General features: G+C 37.1%; 2 pseudogenes; both read right to left on the bottom strand.

Annotated features, from left to right (window-relative positions):
• Positions 1-10,636: 10,636 nt before the first annotated feature.
• LOC150021498 (rRNA-processing protein FCF1 homolog pseudogene) lies at positions 10,637-11,249 on the bottom strand (annotated as a pseudogene).
• Positions 11,250-13,602: 2,353 nt separating this feature from the next.
• On the bottom strand, positions 13,603-13,953 carry LOC150021499 (NADH dehydrogenase [ubiquinone] 1 alpha subcomplex subunit 5 pseudogene; annotated as a pseudogene).
• Positions 13,954-19,566: the final 5,613 nt, after the last annotated feature.

Consider the following 19,566-nt stretch of genomic DNA (forward strand, 5'->3'; position numbering starts at 1 on the left):
ATCATATGGTAACTCTATTCTTATTTTTTAGGAACTGCCAGACTGTTTTCCATAGTTCCTATATCAATATACCTTTCCATCAGCTGTGAGTGAGTGTTCCATTTTCTCTTCAACCTTTCCAACACTTTCTGTCACTTGTCTCATTGATAATAGCCATTCTAACAGGTGTGAGGTGGTATTTCATTGTAGTTTTGATTTTCAAATGCCTAATAGCTAGTGAGGTTGAACATCTTTTCATATATCTGTTTGCTGTTTGTATGTCTTCTTGAGAGAGGTGTTTGTTCAGGTAACTTGTCTATTTTTCAATTGGATTGTTTATTTGTTTGGTGTTGAGTTTTATGAGTTCATTATATGTTTTGGATATTAAAACTTTGTTGGAGCTGTTGTTTGCAAATATCATCTCCCATTTGGTCAGTTGCCTCATTGTTTTTAAAATGTGTTTTGCCATTAAACTTGTTTAAGAAACTAGATTTGCTGTCCTGTGAAAGACCCATATTCTGACCTTATCTGATCTGACATTTAAATTATTATTCTACCCCTGGTATTTATTTTAAACTGGAGTTAGAACTAAAGTTTTGATTAGATTTAGGTTCAATATTGCTGGAAAGGAAACTTTACAAGTGGTACTGGAAGCTCCATATATTTTATGTCAGGAAGCATATATTTTCTAGTTGCCCCACTTCAGTGATTCATCATCAAAATTTACACAGTGACAGTCTCTTTCCTTTATATATAAGTTGTCCATCAAACTTTAATTTTTCATCAATTAATTTCAAGTACTTTTCTATCATTTCCACATTTTAAGCTGTAAATATTTTGTGGTGAAGAAGTTTTAGTCATTATTTATAAACTCTTTGGTTATCCAAATTATATGAACAAAGAAAAGCTGGACAATTACTCAATTCTATTTTTCTTATAATTTTACCCTCAGTTGTTCAGTATTCTAATTAATGTCAGTGTTGACCAATCTTCTTTCTCTTGTCTCTCTTGCACAGAACCTTTTCTTCTAGAATTAAGAACTATGTGCTTTTATATATTCATGTACTTTAATCAATGCATTTTTATTGTTTTTATTATACATTATCAATCTTGTTTAATGGTGGTAATAATGAACTGCTCTTGGCATTACAAATAGAGTAGTGTGGATTTAAAGGAAATCAAGGATGATAACCTAGAACTTGGAAGTCCACATACAAAAATGCTAAGGTGGCATCTGTATCACAAATAGAACTATAGTGATAATGTCAGTATAATCAAGGATATGTAAACTCAAAATAATATCCACTTGCTTTTACAGGTGATTTAATGCAGTATAAATGAATATAGCAGAAATGTAACATTGACTCCCCTTTGGGGTTGATTCCAAGGAGGAAATAATGAATAAAGAGTGTAGAGAAAGCTTCAGTGATATGTACTAAAAATAGGAGAAATTGTTCTCTTCACATAGCTGTACCATTCACCTTGGTGTAGAGGAAACTTCATTTCCCAATTAAATGGTTCTCATATAGGCCACATGGGCAATGGAGAATATAGACTTCCAACAGACCTCTCTGCTTCAATCATTGTTCATCTACAATCCATTTTAAAAGAATAATCATAGTGATTAAACATTTCATATATGTATGGATGTGAATATATCTATATATCTATATGTATGAATGTGCATATTTTATTACTAAAAACCTTTTCCAAAGGTTTACTTTGTACCTATAAAAAAAAAATCTACCGGCCAAGATGGAGGCTTAGACGGACGCACTCGGTCTCCCTCTACAACTAGAGAGGAATACAACTACTTCAAAACAAAGGATAACTAGAAATTCCAGAAAATAAAACTACACGGAAGCCCAATGTATGAAGTTATAAACCAGCGGCGCCCTTTGGGCAGGTAGGGGGAGTGAAAGGGGCGGTGCTGTTTGCGGTCGCACCAGGGACAGCGGCGGGGAGAACAATCCCGGCTGCAGTCGAACCCCCAGCAGCTCGCGACCCCAACCCTGGGGAAAGCAGCCACCACATCGCCTTGAACAGTGAGGCCCAGGGGGGCGGGAGGACGGGTCCCGGTCTCCGAGTGGAATAACTGTGTGAATCCATCTTGGACCCCCGCCCCCAAAGAAAGCGCCACAGGGCTGCAAAATAGGTTGCGGACAGGCGCCGGTCACTGGGTTGTGACGACAAAGCACCACGGCGCAGCGAGAAAGTTTGTGGATTGCCGCCAGTCGCTGGGTTGTGATGCGTACACAGGCACTGCCCCCTTTAGCTGGCCCAAGAAAACAAAACACATCTGTCAGAATGAGGCAGACAACTATAGAAATCCTGGTGGTGCAGCTCACCAGGCAACAGATGAGGAATCTGACAGATGAACAAATAAGAAACCTGTCAGAGGCTCAGTTCAGGGCCATTGTTTTCAGGTGGCTTACAGAATTAACAAAAGATCTGGAAAAAGATGAGAAAGAAGCGAAAAACACTGATAACGAAAGGAACAAAACCACATATGAGACAGATGGTGAGGAAAAAAAATCCAGAGTTCATTTCAACAAACCGGAATATGGAGAAGGAACAAGCAGTCAACCAATGCAGCGAGAGGAAAAGGGAAGCAACGATGAGAGGATCAGAAACCTCTGGGACAGCTATAAAAGGCCCAACATAAGATTCATTGGTTTGCCAGAGAGCGAGGAAGATGAACTAGAACTTGAAAAATTGAGTGAAAATATAATAAAGGAGAACTTCCCAGACTTGGGGAAAGAAATAGACTTACAGGTCCAGGAAGCACAGAGAATTCCAAAAAAACTGGACCCAGGGAGAACCACTCCAAGACACATTATAATCAAAATGTCAAAAATTAAAGATAAAGAGAGAATCCTAAAAGCAGCAAGAAAGAAGAAAAGAATCATGTACAAAGGGGTCCCAATTAGACTATCAGCTGACTTCTCAAGGGAGACCCTGCAGGCAAGAAGGGACTGGCAAGAAATATTCAAAGTAATGAAAATCCAAAACCTACAACCACGAATACTCTATCCAGCGAAATTGTCATTCAGAATAGAAGGGCAGAGAAAGTGTTTCCAGGACAAAATAAAACTGAAAGAGTTCATTAGATCCAAACCACTGTTATATGAGATGTTAAAGGGACTGGTTTAGAAAAAGGAGGATCAAGACTATGAAATCTAAAATGAAAACTGCATCACAAGAAACAGCAGAAGCTAGGGAATTGAAACAAAGGCAAACTAAACAGGCAATGAGAGTGGAAAAAGAACTATAGGTACGGGGAACATATTGGGGGGAGGTCAACAGGGAGGGGGAATGGGGAGAGGGAGGGAGATGATATAGGAATTAAGGATCATGGTAGGAAGGAATGGAATAGACAGAGGTTGAGAAGAACTATATGCACAACTGATGGACATGATCTAAAAGGGGGGGACAACTGGAGGGAGGGGGACCACCAGGTGGAGGGGAGCAGAGGGAAGGGAAATTGGGACAAATGTAATATTATCATCAATAAAACACATTAAAAAAATAATAAAAAAAAATCTAAATTCTTTATCATAAACTACAAAGTCCCTGTCTACAACCTTATCTCCCCATTCCTTGACTACTATGTCCCAATCAGCTTAGACACCTTTAATGTCTCATAGATACCCACCTACCTTCTACATTGAGGACATCCATTTGTACAGGCTGTATCTTTTCCCCTAAACTTTCTCTACTTTGTATTTTTAAGGAGTAACTTCTTTTCATCTTTTTAGTCTAAGTTCAACTGATGGCTCATCAGCACAATCTTCCAATACTCTTAATTTGTGTAAGTTCCACTGTTTATTTTCCTGTCACTTTACCCTGTGAGTTTCCCCCACAGAGATTTTTACAATTTGAAAAATTTTATAAAAATTATATTTATATTAGGTATCCTGGCCATTCTTTGTCTTTCACTGATTCGTAAACTCTGAGAGGATGGTATTATGTTCATTTTAGTCACACAATAGCCATTGTTTAGCACAATGCTTTACATACAATAATTATTCAGGAAATGTCTAATTAAGACTTGATTTTTGTGTGACTTGAGAACCACAATGCTCAAGCATAATGTATTATTATTAGGAAAGTGAGAAACCAATTGAAGGATATACAATGTAGTTTAAGGTGCTTTCTCTGGTAAAAAACAAAATAAAGAGTAAGACTGTTTACAGTTAAAATAATACCAAAAGTAGCATTACGATTGAAATATGAGAAAGTGTCTAATATATACAAACCAAACAAATGTATTAAAGATGCTTATAAGGAAATCAAAACTAATGTGGTGAAGGAAATAGATATGCAAGTCCAGGAAGAACAGAGTCCCAAATAAGATGGAAGCAAAGAAGCCCATTCCAAGATGCATCATAATTAAATGTCAAAGGTTAAAAATAAAGAGAGAATCTTAAAAGCAACAGGAGAAAAGCAGTTAGTTACCTACAGGGGAGTTCCCATAAGACTGTCATCTGGTTTCTCAAAAGAAATTCTGCAGGCTAGAGGGATTGGCAAGAAATATTTAAAGTCATGGAAAGCAGGAACCTATATCCAAGATTGCTCTACCCAGCAAAGGTATCATTTGAATTGAAGGGTAGATAAAGCTCTTCCCAGACAAGAAAACACTAAAGGAGTTCGTCATCACCAAACTATTATTACATAAAATGTTAAAAGGACTTATTTAAGAAAAAGAAAATCAAAACTATGAACAATAAAAATGGCAACAACCCATATCTATCAACAATTGAATCTAAAAAACAAACTAAGCAAGTAAGAAGAATAGGGACAGAATCATGGATATGGAGAGCATTTTGATTATTACCAGATGGGAGGGGGATGTTGGGGAATGAGTGAAGAGGTTAGTAGATTAAGAACTACAAATAGGTAGTTACAGAATAGCCATGGAGAGGTAAAGTATAGTATAGAAAATAGAGTTGACAAAGAAATTATACGCATTACCCATGGATATGAACAATGGTGAGGGGATTGCCTGAGGGAATGGGGGGTGCTGGGTGGAGGGGAGCATGGGGGAAAATCAGGAAAACTGTAATAGCATAATTAATAAAATATAATTTAAAAAGAAACATTATACATAAGACGATGATGCCTCAGTCTCTTTTAAAGTAAGCACCTTGGGACCTCATACAGTTTTCCCAATTGCCATCAGCTGGCCCATTGTATTTCCCTGGATCTCATTAATGGTCTTAAATCTTTTCCTTTTCAAAGGTGATTTTAGTTTTGGGAAGAGCCAGAATCACAGGATATCAAATCTGAGTCATCTGGGTGATTTGATGTTTTGCTAAAAAACTGCATGAGATGTGATGCATGAGCAGGTGCTTTGTCATGGTGAATCTTCCAATCAGCAGTTGCCTATAGCTGTGGCCTTCTGAATCATCCAAATAGTTTCTGTGGAGGAATGTTCAAGTTTAATATAAACTTTGATGGAAATTTGTTGCTTTACTTGATCAGTCATTTTGAATGTGACAGCCACACAGTACACATGCTTACTCAGTGGCTCTACTGCCCCCACTGACTAGTGCAGTGAAGTTGTCATTGTTCACACATACGTATTCTAGCCTACTCTCCTTGGCTGCTAGGTTACATTGATGTCATGCAAACCATTTTCTTTATATTAACAATGGCTGAATTTTTCCGGACAGACCTTGTGTATCTTATAGCAATTATTACTATTTAAAAGAGATGGTAACCACTTTATTACAAATGCAATTAGAAAATTGAGAGATTGGAGCTTAAACCATCTTTCATGAATCTCGAGATTTAAGCTAATTCCTAGCATAAAGTTATACACAATGTGGGTGCTTAAACACATTCATGTTCTTGCAGTTGGTAAAAGTTTTTCCAATAAAATTGTAATTAAAAAAATGTGTGAACTTTTAGCTGAATGTGCAAAAATAAATATTAGTCATTTCTTGGATGAGTCTTTTTTAGGGTGTTGAATGGGACTTTGTATGTGTGGAGACTTTATTCAGCCAAAAGTAAAATTGTCTTTGAAGCTCATGTTGAAAATCTTAAGTGCAATATTTATTGCTTTCCAAGGCTTAACATTTATATGTAGATATGCTGTTATGAAACCTTATTTGATAGTCAAATGTTCACTTTATATCTTCTACTCACCCCAAGGACTGTTTTTACTATCAAGACAGACTTTCCATGTGGTTTTGTTTTTATTATTAATGCTGCTAGTGACAATGCAATTTAACAGTGGTAAATAATCATTGTTGTTTATGGTCTAGAATTATAATACTTAAATAATAAATTTGAAGGGTTTTATTCATACTTCAGTATGTATCAAGCTTTAATTTTAAAAATGATAAAGGAAAATCAAATAAAGATGAAACAAAAGGGAACTAAATGGTGAGCTGTTGAACATTTAGGTGATGTAAATTTTTATAAATCTCAAAAGTATGAAAAAAAACAGCCCAGCTCTCCATGGTGGAATAGACAAGGTGTGAACTGTCTCATCCCAGACTGTATATTAATGTTTTTAAATTTTTATGCTTTTTATATAGTGATCAATAGTTATTAATTTATTTGGTATATATCATGCCAATGTTAATTCATGCATATCTAATATGACAATTAGAATTGGGAGGCATTTTCTGATATGATGGACTAATTATACTATAGTATTTATTGAGAGAATATAAGTGTTTTCACATGAGTCCCACTGCAATTTTCTAATTAATATACTCTTACTCTAGTAGAGTGACATTGAAATCTATACTAAATGAAGCAGAAGTTTAAAAATTGGTTAATATTTACATTGGTACTTAAGGTATTCTTCTTGAAAGCAATATATAAAAACAAATTACCCAACAACCAGGTTTCCTTCCTTATAAACTATGCTTCTATTTTTTATTTTGTAGATTAGAAATCTTACACATTGAGCTGGACTTCTGTCAGTGGGATATGGTGGTCTGTTATTAACAATGATTCTCTTGATCATTGTTAACTGAACTTTCTGCTACCTCTTGGGCCCATCTCATCTGCTCCCTCTCTCTTGCTGCTCTTCCACACTTGAATCTCAGTGTTTGAGCTTGAAATTTAAGGTAGATTCTAAGGCTGAGCTCTGGAGAGTTGGGTTATAAGAACTGAGTCCTAAAGAATATAGAACCCTATTTTTTTTGTAATTGTGATATGAACCTTGATAAAATCAATATCTTTTACTGCCTTTGGTATAAGTACTTACTCTATGTGATTTCTGTTCTTAGTGTTTGGGAAAAATTGTTTAAAACTCATGTTTGCATGGCTATGTTTCTAGGCCATATAATGTATTTCTACCTCTACTATAACTAATAAAACATTTTCTTCTTCTTTTTTTACAAAAGGCATTCTGATCACTTGAATAGGCTTTAGGTATATGAGTGCAAAATCAGTTTAAAATCAAGAGTTATCCTCTGAACATTGTAGGCAACTGTCAGACAGTAAGATGGACCTACATTTTAAAATTCAACACCCTTATTACTCAGAATAGACCTATATACTCACAAACTAAGTTTTTAAAAAAACAAAACAATCTCCTTTTTATAACCTGGAAAACATTACTCTTAATTTTTGCCATTCATTTAGAATTAGAGATTACATTTAACGACAAACACTAAATCAGATTGCCCTGAAGGATTCAAGTAAACTGCTCTGAGTAGTGTCCCCTACTCTCCAACCCCAAAATGGACAACCTTACCAGGAAGGAAAAAAGATCAAACTCTAAATTGATTCCCATTTTATCCACTCTGACAGCTTTAACGGAAGCAAAGTAGTTTTCTGATTATTACCTTTAGTCATAATATTTCTCTAATATTTTCCCTCCATATTACTATGACATTGCTGCCCTGCTAGAATAAGATATCATTTCCTTAAAGTAATGGAATTCATAGTAATAGTAGCTATTGTTTATTAAGCAGTTATTAATGTTGGAAATGTTCCTAAGTATTTTCATATGTGATCTCTCCCTTCAACTCTCCCCTCCTCCTCTGGTTTCACAGAAAGTAAATCTAAAAGGTTTATTGCTGGGATGTTCTCTTTTGAAGCATCCTAACAGCCACAAAATTTAATAATATTGGGAGCTGAGGAAAAAGAAAATAGTTGAGCTATCAGCATGAAGCTGCCTGTTAGGCTTATAATCAAAATGCAAATGTCAATATTTAAATACTTTTTGCCACAGCACAGCAAAAGGGAGAGAGACAGCTCAATAATGTACACTGCAGGAAACTGGGGTCACAAATGCCTTTTCAATTTTCTGTAAGTTGTATAAGAGTAAAACATACTCAACTAAATTAGGCTTTTTACTACAACAGGTTTGGTTTTTTATTTAGGAAGGGAAAGAGATCAAATTCCAAATCACTTACCATTTCATCCATTCTGACAGCTTTATCTGAAGCAAAGTAGTTTTCTGATTATTACCTTTAGTCATAATATTTCTCTCATACTTCTCCAGCACATATGACATATTCTTTGCTGTTGTCAAGGTGTCATAGCTCTTTCCTTCCATATTTAGCTTGCTTTGTTCTAAACCAGCTGTATCAAGTAGATATAATTTATGATGTTACTTTTCTAGCACCACAACCTGCCATTTGAGTGGAAACACCTGGTCAATAAAATTTAATTATCTGAAGTGTTTGTTCTTAGACATTGTGAAAATTCAGATTTGCATTTTCTTTAATTTTCCACTGAGTTCTGTGCTCACAAGATAAGTGAGCCTTTCTGGGAACTGAAGTTTATCTAGACAACAGGAGCTCCCTGATTTATAAAAACTGATATAAGAAAAATCTATATGCAAAAAAAAAAAGTTAAACTTTTTATTTCAAAAGTGATTTTTAGTTTACTGAATGGATTTGCCTGTTCTAAAAGTATATCTGCTTATTTTATACATCATGCACTATTTGTCAAAGAAAACAGAGCAGAGAAAATAAAATAATTAGGAATCCACTGCCAATTATAGAGTAATTAAAAATGAGGACATGAGTATTTAAAATCATAGTGGAAATTGACATGAAAACATGATGACCACATCTAATGGCAGAGCAGTCAGCTTGAGAACATGTCACTTTTTCTTTCCATTTTTTAAATTGTTCTATTATAGTTGTCCCATCTTTCCCCCATTGCTCTCCCCTGTCCTGCCCACCTCCCCCCTCTCCCACAGTCAATACCCACCCTGTCATCCATGTCCATGGGTTATTTATATTAGTTCCTTGACTAGACCCTTCTCCTCCTTTCTCCCCTACTCCCCCTTCCCACTCCCCTATGGTCACTGTCAGTCTGTTCCTTGTTTTCATGCCTCTGGTTTTATTTTGCTCATTTGTTTTGTTCATTAGATTCCTGTATTAGGTGAGAACATATGATATTTTTCTTTTGCCACCTGGCTTATTTCACATAATACTCTCTAGTTCCATCCATGTTGTTGCAAAAGGTGGGACTTCCTTCTTTCTTTCTGCTGCATAGAATTCTGTCATGTAAATGTACCAGTTTTTTAATCTGTTCTCTGCTGATGAGCACTTACACTGTTTCCTGCACTTGGCTATTGTAAATAGGTTCTTCTGAATTGGTGTTTCAGAATTCTTTGGGTATAATCCTAGCAGTGGAACTATAGAATCAAAAGGCAGTCCCATCTTTAGTTTTTTGAGGAAATTTCATACTGTTTTCCATAGTGGCTGCACCAGTTTGCATTCTAATCAACAGAGGACTAGGGTTCCCTTTTCCCCACATCCTTGCCAACACTCATTGTTTGTTGATTTGTTAATGATGGCCTTTCTGCCTGGTGTGAGGTAGTATCTCATTGTGGTTTTAATTTGCATCTCTCTCATGGCTAGTAATGTCGAGCATTCTTTCATATGCTTATGGGCCCTCTGTATACTCTCCATGGAGAAGTGTCTGTTCAGGTCCTTTGCCCATTTTTTAAATTGGACTGGCTCTCTTTTTGGTGTTGAGTCATATAATTTCTTTATATCTTTTGGAGATCAAACCCTTGTCCAATGTGTCATTGGCAAATATGTCTTCCCATATGGTTGGTTCCCTTTTCATTTTGATAAGGTTTTCTTTAGCTGTGCAGAAGGTTTTTAATTTGATGTAGTACCATTGTTTATTCTTTCCTTTATATCTCTTGCCCTGGGAGATGTATCAGTAAAAATATTGCTGCATGGGATATCTCAGATTTTCCTGCCTATGTTTTCCTCTAAGACTTTTATGGTGTCATGGCTTACATTTAAGTCTTTGATTCACCTTGAGTTTATTCTGGTGTGTGGTGTAAGTTGGTGGTCTAATTTCATTTTTTTGCATGTCCCTGTCCAGTTCTCCCAACACCGTTTGTTGAAGAGGCTTTTTTCACTGCATTTTATGTTTCTTCCCACTTTGTCAAATATTAATTGACCATAGAGACCTGGAAAGAACATGAGATTCTTTTTTTTTTTTTTTTTTGAGCAGTCATCTGATTTATAAAAAGATGTAACAAATACTAAAATGATGCAAAATATCATTTTCAAAACAACATCAAGAAGTGAGTGTATTTAACCATACTCAGCTCATATGGGTGAATGGAGCAATAATAGCTCATTGTGTAACATGTTTAATAAACTGGCAACAGAGGAAGTTAGTTGAAGGAAAGCAGAGGAACTTTGTCTTTTAAGTATTAGAACCAAGGGGCTCCATAATCATCTGGCATCCACCCAGTGTTGTACCTATGGTTAGAAATGTACATGATGGAAACTCCAGGGATCTTCCTGATTCTTCATTTAAGGTCCTGGTCAACTGTGGCCACAATGTAACACTTGTGCTGAGTTACTCTCTGTACTAAACAGTCATCTGCATAGGTTCCTTTATGTGTGCATGGTAATATGTTCAAATCTCGGATCCTTGGCGATCCCCAGAGCCACTCAATACTTCTGCCCCAATTTCTCAATTTCAGCCATTACACAGTCAGTTATACAAGGGATATACTTGGCATAGAGACAGTTCATCATTGATTGCACTAAGTCCAGTTTAACCTTAATGGAAAAGTTGATAAAGTTGGTATCAACCAGGATGTGGTAAGGTAGGCCCAGCTGTGTGTTATATTGGAAGAATAAGCAGGAAGAGTATTGAGGGACTTCTCTTTCCTTGAGTGCACTAGGATCTTTCTTTTCTTTCTTTTTAGGTTTCAATTGATCCTTTTCATTAAGCCTCTGATCTCTCAGACTAAGCATTCGCTTCATGGTCACATATTTCCTTGTTTTCTTTTGCTTCCCCATGTTCACGCCGCACTCCTGTTTCTCAGAACATGAGATTCTTGATAGTCACTGAATCACCTGCTATCCTGGGCTGGGCTCTGTTCAAAGTCTATAGAAGTTGTGAAGTTTAAATAAAATCTTTGTTCTTAAGGGACTTATAGTCTAGTGAGAATGATCAAATTCATTAATGCTGACTCTCACATGCAGGAGAGTGAATTGGTCTGGAAAAGAGATTCTTGGTTATGTATAAAAATCTTCCAGAAAACAGGTTTTGATTTGTGGTGTAATTACTGAAGGAAAATATCTGCAATCTTACCAAACTAGCTGACAAGTTTAGGTAAGAAAAGTCTATAGTTTGGCATTTTGAAGTTTGATTTTTCTCTTAACTAGCCATGTGACCTGGGGAAGATATTTAATTTATCTGAGCTTAACTTTCCTCATCTTAAAACAAGACAATAATATTTTTTAATATGCTTTATTGATTATGCTGTTACAGTTGTCCCAATTTCTTTTCCCTTTATTCCCCTCTACCCAGTGACATCCCTCCCTCCAGTTGTCCACCCCCCCTTAGTCCATGCCCATTGGTCGTGCATATAGTTCCTCTCAACATCTTTCTATCTACTCCACTCCCTCCTACTATGCTTCTTAATTCCTGTACCATCTCCCTCCCTTTTCCCTCTTTCCCCTTCCTGTTGACCTCCCCCTATAATATTCCCCATACCTATAATTCTTTTTACACTCTCGTTGCCTACTTAGTTTGCCTTTGTTTCAGTTCCGTAGCTTCTGTTGTTGGTTGTTGTAATACAGCTTTCATTTTAATGTTCATAGTTTTGATCCTCTTTCTCTGAAACAAGTCCCTTTAACATTTCATATAATAGTGGTTTGGATCTGGTGAACTTCTTCAGTTTCATTTTGTCCTGGAAGCACTTTCTCTGCCCTTCTATTCTGAATGATGGCTTCGCTTGATAGAGTAATCGTGGTTGTAGGTTTTTGCTTTTCATTACTTTGAATATTTCTTGCCAGTGTTTTGCATAATGTGTCTTGGTGTGGTTCTTCCTGGGTCCAGTTTTTTTGGAACTCTTTGTGCTTCCTGGACCTGTAAGTCTATTTCCTTCCCCAAGTTAGGGAAGTTCTGCTTCATTATTTTTTCACATAATTTTTCAATTTCTAGTTCTTCTTCACCTTCTGGCAACCCTATGATTCAGATATTGACCCGCTTATAGCTGTCTGATAAGTTTCTGAGCCTCTTCTCATTTTCCTCACTTCTGGTTTCCTCTTTCTGCACTGGTTGACTGTTTGTTCCTTCCCTATGTTTCAATTTGTTTATTTGATCCTTGGTTTTCTTGCCCTCACCACTAGTTTTGTATGTGTTTTCATTCATTTCAGCAGGACTAGCCTTCATTCCTTCCCTGTCTTGTTTAAGATCTGCTGTTAGGTCTGTAAGCACTTTTAAAAGCAAAGCTTTGAACTGTGTCTCAGATATATTTTCTATCTGCTGCTTCGTTAGATTAAAATTTTGCTGTCTGGTCAGCTGCATCACTGGGATCTTTATCATGATCTGTGCCATCCTGAACAGTTTTTTTTTTTTTTCCTCCTGAAAAGTAATTTTATTTTTGTTTAACTTTCAATTTGTCAATCACTTCTTTCCTTAAATAGTTTTATCCCATTTGATACTAGGTACCCTCATATTGGAAACTTAGTAAGAACTACTTAGTGATTCTACTTAGAAGTTATAACCATACAACTAAGATATTTTGAATAAAAGCCTATCCATATGTCAGATAAACTTTAGGAACTCATATTATCTCTTCTTTTACAGAAACTCTCTATCCTGATGTAGTGTGACTAAGGGCCAGAAAGCTAACTTCCTTAAATGAGACAAAATTTTAAGTTTCCCAACTACCACTCTAAATAAGAAATCTTTCTTTTGGATACAAAATCAGTTTCCTCAACTGTACAATTAATTGTAATTTAATGGTTTTTACTCTTACTACTTCACTTCAAACGGTGACCTATACATTTGTTTAAGCAATAATAAGTTTCTTTATGGTTTCTTCATAATAAAAAAAAAATCAGATGTGTTAGAGACACTACTAAAAAATATTTTACCTATCAAATATATGGCCTGTGCATTGAAAATTTTCCAATTAATTTTCAAATCTTATAGAACCTCTGTTTTAAAAAATATCATATTTGAAATAATTTGAATGAATGCTTTCACAAAAAATGATGTTTCTGTTACCATAATCATCAGTTTTAACAATTCTCCTAAAAATGCTCTCCATCATTTTTCTTGATTGTAGATGTCAATAATATGGAAATATTTTTGATATAACAGAACATTTAATTTCATCAGTTTCCCTTCAACACACAAGTCATTTGATGATAATTATATTGGCCATTTCCATTGGTTGGCAGGAGGCTCATCCACTAAAGGCTCCCATGGTTTCCATCATATCATTTTTCTCGCCGGACTTAGTTCATTTTCAGCCTGAAGAACCACCTCTTCTATTTGGCCACCCTGAAGTTGGTCTTATAATTTTTTAACATCTGGTTCCGCTTTAACCATATCCAACTTCTCATTTGTAATCTGTTCTGTGTACTTTCTATATGCTGCATTTTTAGGGATTTCCTCAAGAACATCAAGAATTTTTGTGTACAATATTCTTAGCTTCTCTTGCGCACTCTCACATACAGCCAACCCCACAAGGCCAGTAGTCTTCTTTAGCAAGCCTGCCATGACAGCACTGGAAACTGGAATATTCATCCTGAACAGTTTTGTGTTTACCTTTGCTTCCTGGGCAGGGCTGTCACACCTCTTATGCTATAGGGGGCGGAGCCCTGTGCACTTGTCACAGCTGAGCATTTTCTGCGGACGTGGGGGTCCAAGATGAATTCCTGCTGTTCAATCTCCACTGAGAGACCGGGAGCTTCCTCCTCCATCCCTACCCCCACCAGGCCTCACAGTCCAACGCAATGGGGGTCTGCCTTCCCTGGCTTTGGAATCGTCAGCTGATGGGTCCGGTCTTTAGCCTGGGGTGCTCCCCAGGTTCTTCTAGCCTCCCCTTAAATACAGGTATCTGTGCTTACCGCTGTCCTGCTGCCATCACTGCTGCCGCTGCAGACAGCACAACTTGACCTCTCCTCCTCAGCTTCGCCCCTCCTACCTGTCCAGATGAGCACCACTTCTTTATAACTTCATACATTGAACTTCCATTTATTTTCTGGAACTTCTGGTTATTGCTGGTTTTGTGGTAGTTGTATTCTTTCTTAGTTGTAGAGGGAGACGGAGCATGTCAATCTTGACCTGAAGTCTCCTGTGTTTGTTTATTTCCATGTCCCAGGCAGAGCTGTCGATCCTCCTATGTTGTAAGGGGAGGAGCCTTAGGTATTCATCAGTAACGGACAACCTGTTTCACCACGTTGTGGCACTGTATGCAGGGAAGGGGTCTGAGAAGGAACAATGCCACTTCCCCAGCACTTACCCCCTTTCCAGGCACTTCTCCCACTTCCGCACCGGACTGGCGCCCCTCTAGCCACTGCCCTGGCCGTCATTCCCAGAGTGGGTGGGTCTGCGGACATTCCAGTTCCATGGGGGCCCCCCAAACAAATGGACTCCCCTGAGACCAGCAATTTCTGCCTCCATCCCAACCCCCACTGGCCTGCACAGTCAAAAGCAATGAGGCCTGACTCTCCCCGGAGCTGGGACAGTGAGCTGCTCTAGTGAGGATGTGGGAACACTCCCAGGTGTTCCTCCTGACCCACCAAAATGTGTAACTGCACTTTCTGCTGGCCTGCTGCTGTTGCCACTGCTGCCACCACCACGCTCTGTCCTGTATGCCTGGGCTCTGCCCCTCCCACCTGTCCAGACAAGCATTTCTTCCCTACATCCTTGTTTGCTGGACTTCCATGCACTCTGATACCCTGGAACCTCTGGCTGTCTCCAGCCCCAGGCAGTTGTACTCCTTCCTAGCTGCGAAGGGAGACACAGTATGTCAGTCTACGCCTCCATCGTGGCCGGAAGTCAAGACTTAATAATCTTTACCTACTTCATGGCACTGTTGGGGAAAACAAGTGAGATATAGTTGTAAAGTGTCTAGCACAGTTCTCAACACAGATTTTCCAAATGACTTTGAGAATTTGGCCATATTTTCAAACTGCTTGCATGTAGTGTCAAGCCTCCTAGATGCACATCTGTCTGCCTCTGAGTTGCAATATCTGGTCCAGGTTAGTGGGGAATCAGCTTGAAAGGGGAAGTTAGGTAGGCAACTGGGGAGAGGCTCAGAGAAGAGCTTTTGAGAACATGGTTGACACTAATAAAAGCGGCCTGTGGGTTGGGACTGCTCAGCTTAGAGGCACTAAATCTGAAGACTGGAAATGTATAAAACTTAAGGAACAAATGGAAGAAAAAGGATGAAATCAAAGGTCAACATTAAAAAGGAGATATATATACCAAGAGGCAGAGAACTCCTTCAATGAATGGTAATTTTCTTGAGAATAGACATCAATGTTCTGTGATTTAAAAATTGGTTTGTAATAACTTAATGAAGGTACAAATTGGGAAATCCCTGTGTCCTGTGTCCTAGTGGTGGGATTTTCTGCACAGATATGTCCAGACATTGTCATGCCAACAAGATGAGTTAGGAACACAGGTTGTCTGTGACTTTTTCTTGCCCACTGTGCCTATCAGTGCCTCTGTGGACTTAAAGAGTTGATAGCCATTTTGAAATTTAGGTTGTCAATATCTTTAACTCAGTTTTTCCCTTGATGCACTCAGAGAGGACTAGAAAACCAGAGGGTCAGTGGTTAATGCCATGTTAGAAGGACAGGAAAAATAATCCTGGAATGCAATTTTTCTACCTCTGGCTAGAAGGGGTCCATGGGGTACCACAGGAGTGAGAGAACTTAGAGCTTGGATAAAATGCTTCTTCCTTATCACTAGTAACAGAAATATCCAAAAGTAAAATAATTTATGGAATAATTTTTATACTTCTCGGTTTCTGTCAAAAAACAGAAAGTTTTCTTGCTTTAAAAGATCTTTCTACTTTCTGTTTAGGCTTCTGATTAAAATATCCAACTAACAAAGGTAGATCTAAGGTACCAGATGCTCTCCCCTTGGTTGTGACAAGACTTCTTCATTAAAATTGTTTTCAAAATTATTTATTTCTTTTCTATATGCCCGACAACTGTCAGATGGTGACAGCTTTTCATCCATGAATAATTTAATAGTTTATTAGGAGTAATTACTTACATATGAGTAGACACCTGGCCTCCTTTACACAGTATTAACTTTTCTTGAGTATCATCTTTAGAAGTGGATCTGACATTAGAGATTTGGGTAGCTAGAGGTCAAATTTGAATGCATCAAGTCAAGTTTTTTTTCTTAGCCACAGTTCCACAGAATAAGAAAATTGTAGGGATAAGGGACAGAGTGAAAGGAAAGATCACCTATTTCTTCCCTCTACTTTTGTGCTGTCCTTGAGTTGACCCAAATGTAATACATGTTAGTTATACTTGTTCTGCTTAGCTTGGTAGCATGCCATTTTCTGCTTCTGTCCCCCAGCTGCAAATTATATAGCCCAACATTTGTTTAACTGATAACACTGATCATTGCTGCTCTAATGTCATCTAATCAAACATGATCTGATTTTGTGACTCAAATAGCAGATGCTACTATTATCTGATTTCTTTCTAATGAAACACTTGGCTTTTGTCTCTCTTTCTGCTTTGGTTTTCCTAAAATTCTGAGGTTGAATTGCTACTCAAGGGTGAGAGTATCCTGTGACTATATAAACAATTCTCAGAGACTAGAGAGGAAACAAGAACTCTGAACTTTTGGAATTCATAGCCTCGTTTTTTGATTTCTTTTAATAAAATGTGTTTTTGATGATATTTCTTTTCTACTGGAGAAAAACAAAGTTGGACTTTGGAGTTAACTTCAGTTTTGTTTTTTTTTCTAAAGAAAAGCTGAACCTGCCTTAAGTTTCTTGGGTTACATTGAAATTGAACTCTCTTTCCATCCAGTGCTGAGCTATGGGCATCTTTTGGGACAACTGGCACAAATGTAACAAGACTGGGCACAAGAAAAAGACCCATAACAAGAAGTGAACATATGAGCTGGGATGCCTGCTCCCAGCACTAAGATTGGCCACTGCTACATAAAAAAGAACTACTGCACCTTGAGGCTGTACATAGGCAACTTCTCCCATACAAAGCAAACAAAGATTATTTATGTCGTCTACAATGTACCCAACAACAAACTGGCCCACACCAAGACAGTAATAAAGAACAGCATCGTGCTCATTGATAGCGCACCATACCAACAGTGGTACAAGTCCCACTTAAACACTGCCGCTGGGCCACAAGAAGGAGACCAAGCTGCCTCCTGAGGGGGAAGAAATTTTAAGTAAAAAATCATCAAAGAAAATTCAAAAGAAATATGATCAAAGAGAAAAGAATGCCAATATCATCCATCATCTACAGGAGCAGTTCCAACAGGGCAAGCTTCTTGCATGCATCCCTCCAAGACCAGGCCAGTGTGACTAAACAGATGGCTTTGTGTTAGAGGGCAAGGAGCTGGGGTTGTAGCTGAGGGGAATCAAGGTCTGGAAGGGCAAATAATTCCCTCTCGCACCCATCTTAGCTCATGTATAGAGATGTTCTATGTCCAAAAAAAAAAAAAGGAGGGAAAGAAAGCTGATGACTCAGGTGCCTTCACCATTTCTGCATCTTCCATTGAGATACAAAAACAAACAACAAACAGCAGAGCTCTGACACTTAGACAACTCAACAACTCCTCCAGTTTTCAACATAGTACAGTCTAGCTGCAAATAGACTGCAGATGGCAATAGTTTGACTAATCAAGTGTGAGACTCTCCCATAGCTCTCATAGATCTTAAGTATATATGTTGGTGGTGTTTGGTCAGAGGAATAACACAAACAGCATAGCATAAAGGCAATCAGGAAGCAGACAGGCTGTTATTGAGATTCCTCCTCTCATCTCATCTTTTTAGCATTTAGGATTAGTGTGTGTGTGTGTGTGTGTGTGTGTGTGTGTGTCTGAGAGAGAGAGAGAGAGAGAGAGAGAGAGAGAGAGAGAGAGAGAGAGAGATGAGATTGTTTACACTCCACCTTATAATTTAATAATTAGCATCTTCCTCAGTAGTGGAACAGAGAGACTGCTTATTAAGTCTGCAGATGGGGCTCTGCTAGGCAGGCTAACAAGATAGAACATTAATTAATTTTAGAGTGGCACAAAGCAATGGAAAAATAGATGAACCTATCACTAAGTGTGAAAATTAGGTTAGGTCATGAATGCAAAATAAAAGAACATAGTTTTGTAGGGAAAAGTATAGGAAAAGTTAAGTGACAAAGTGGCATAAATTTTCAGAAATAAAAACATTTGGAAAATACTTCAGTGAAAGTTGAAAAGGGGTGCAAGAAAAACCTTTATCCCTTTCAGATATAAGGCTGTAATGAAACTGCTAAAATTATTAAGAATGTCTGAATAATAAAATCTCAACTAAAAACAGATGACCAAATAACATTCTGTGATGATTTGTCAACTAACTCAGGTGATAATTTGCTTTATTTCAATGTAAAAATTGAATTAATTTATTATTTAGACATATATTTTACTTTTATACTGTATGAATCCCTCTAAAACATTTCTCATATTGTAAACAAAGTAATTTTTCCTTGGTTTTAAGGTTTTTATTTTGAAATTATTTTAGATTCAAAAAATTGTTTCAAAAATAAAGTTCTATAAAACCTTTAATTAGTTTTTCAAATCAGAAGATTTTACCACATTTATCATTTCCTTCTTTCCTCCCTTCCTTCCTTCCCTCCTTTCTTCTTCCTTTCTTCTTTCTCTCTCTCTTTTTTTTTTATTTATACATTTTAGGGAGGACAGTTTGAGAGTAAATTGCAAATATGATACACCTTTATCTATAAACATCTCAGTGTGTATTTCTTAAAAATGAGAAATTATTTTATATAACTTCAGTATAATAATAAAAATCAGAAATTAACAATATAATGCTGTTATTAAATCTACAGATTTTATTCAAATTTTTCCAGTTTTTCCACTAATATATTTATAGTACAATAATTTTTTACCTCTGGTTTAGATTTCATTCATAATCACAAATTGCATTTAGTTGTCATGTGAGTAATCTTTTTAAAAACCAAATCTGTTAGTATCACTATTTAGTTAAACATCCTATAATAATTCTGTATTTTTGTTAATATAAAAATAAAATATCCAGGGCTAAGGCTGAAGTTCAGCTAGTATACAGCATAAAAACCATATTAGTTTGTTAATGGCTTTTCTGATTTTCTTAAGTTCAGATTA

The sequence above is a fragment of the Furipterus horrens genome, unplaced genomic scaffold, assembly GCF_987537825.1.
Source record: "Furipterus horrens unplaced genomic scaffold, mFurHor1.1.pri manual_scaffold_1, whole genome shotgun sequence".
In the NCBI taxonomy this organism is placed as follows: Eukaryota; Metazoa; Chordata; class Mammalia; order Chiroptera; family Furipteridae; genus Furipterus; species Furipterus horrens.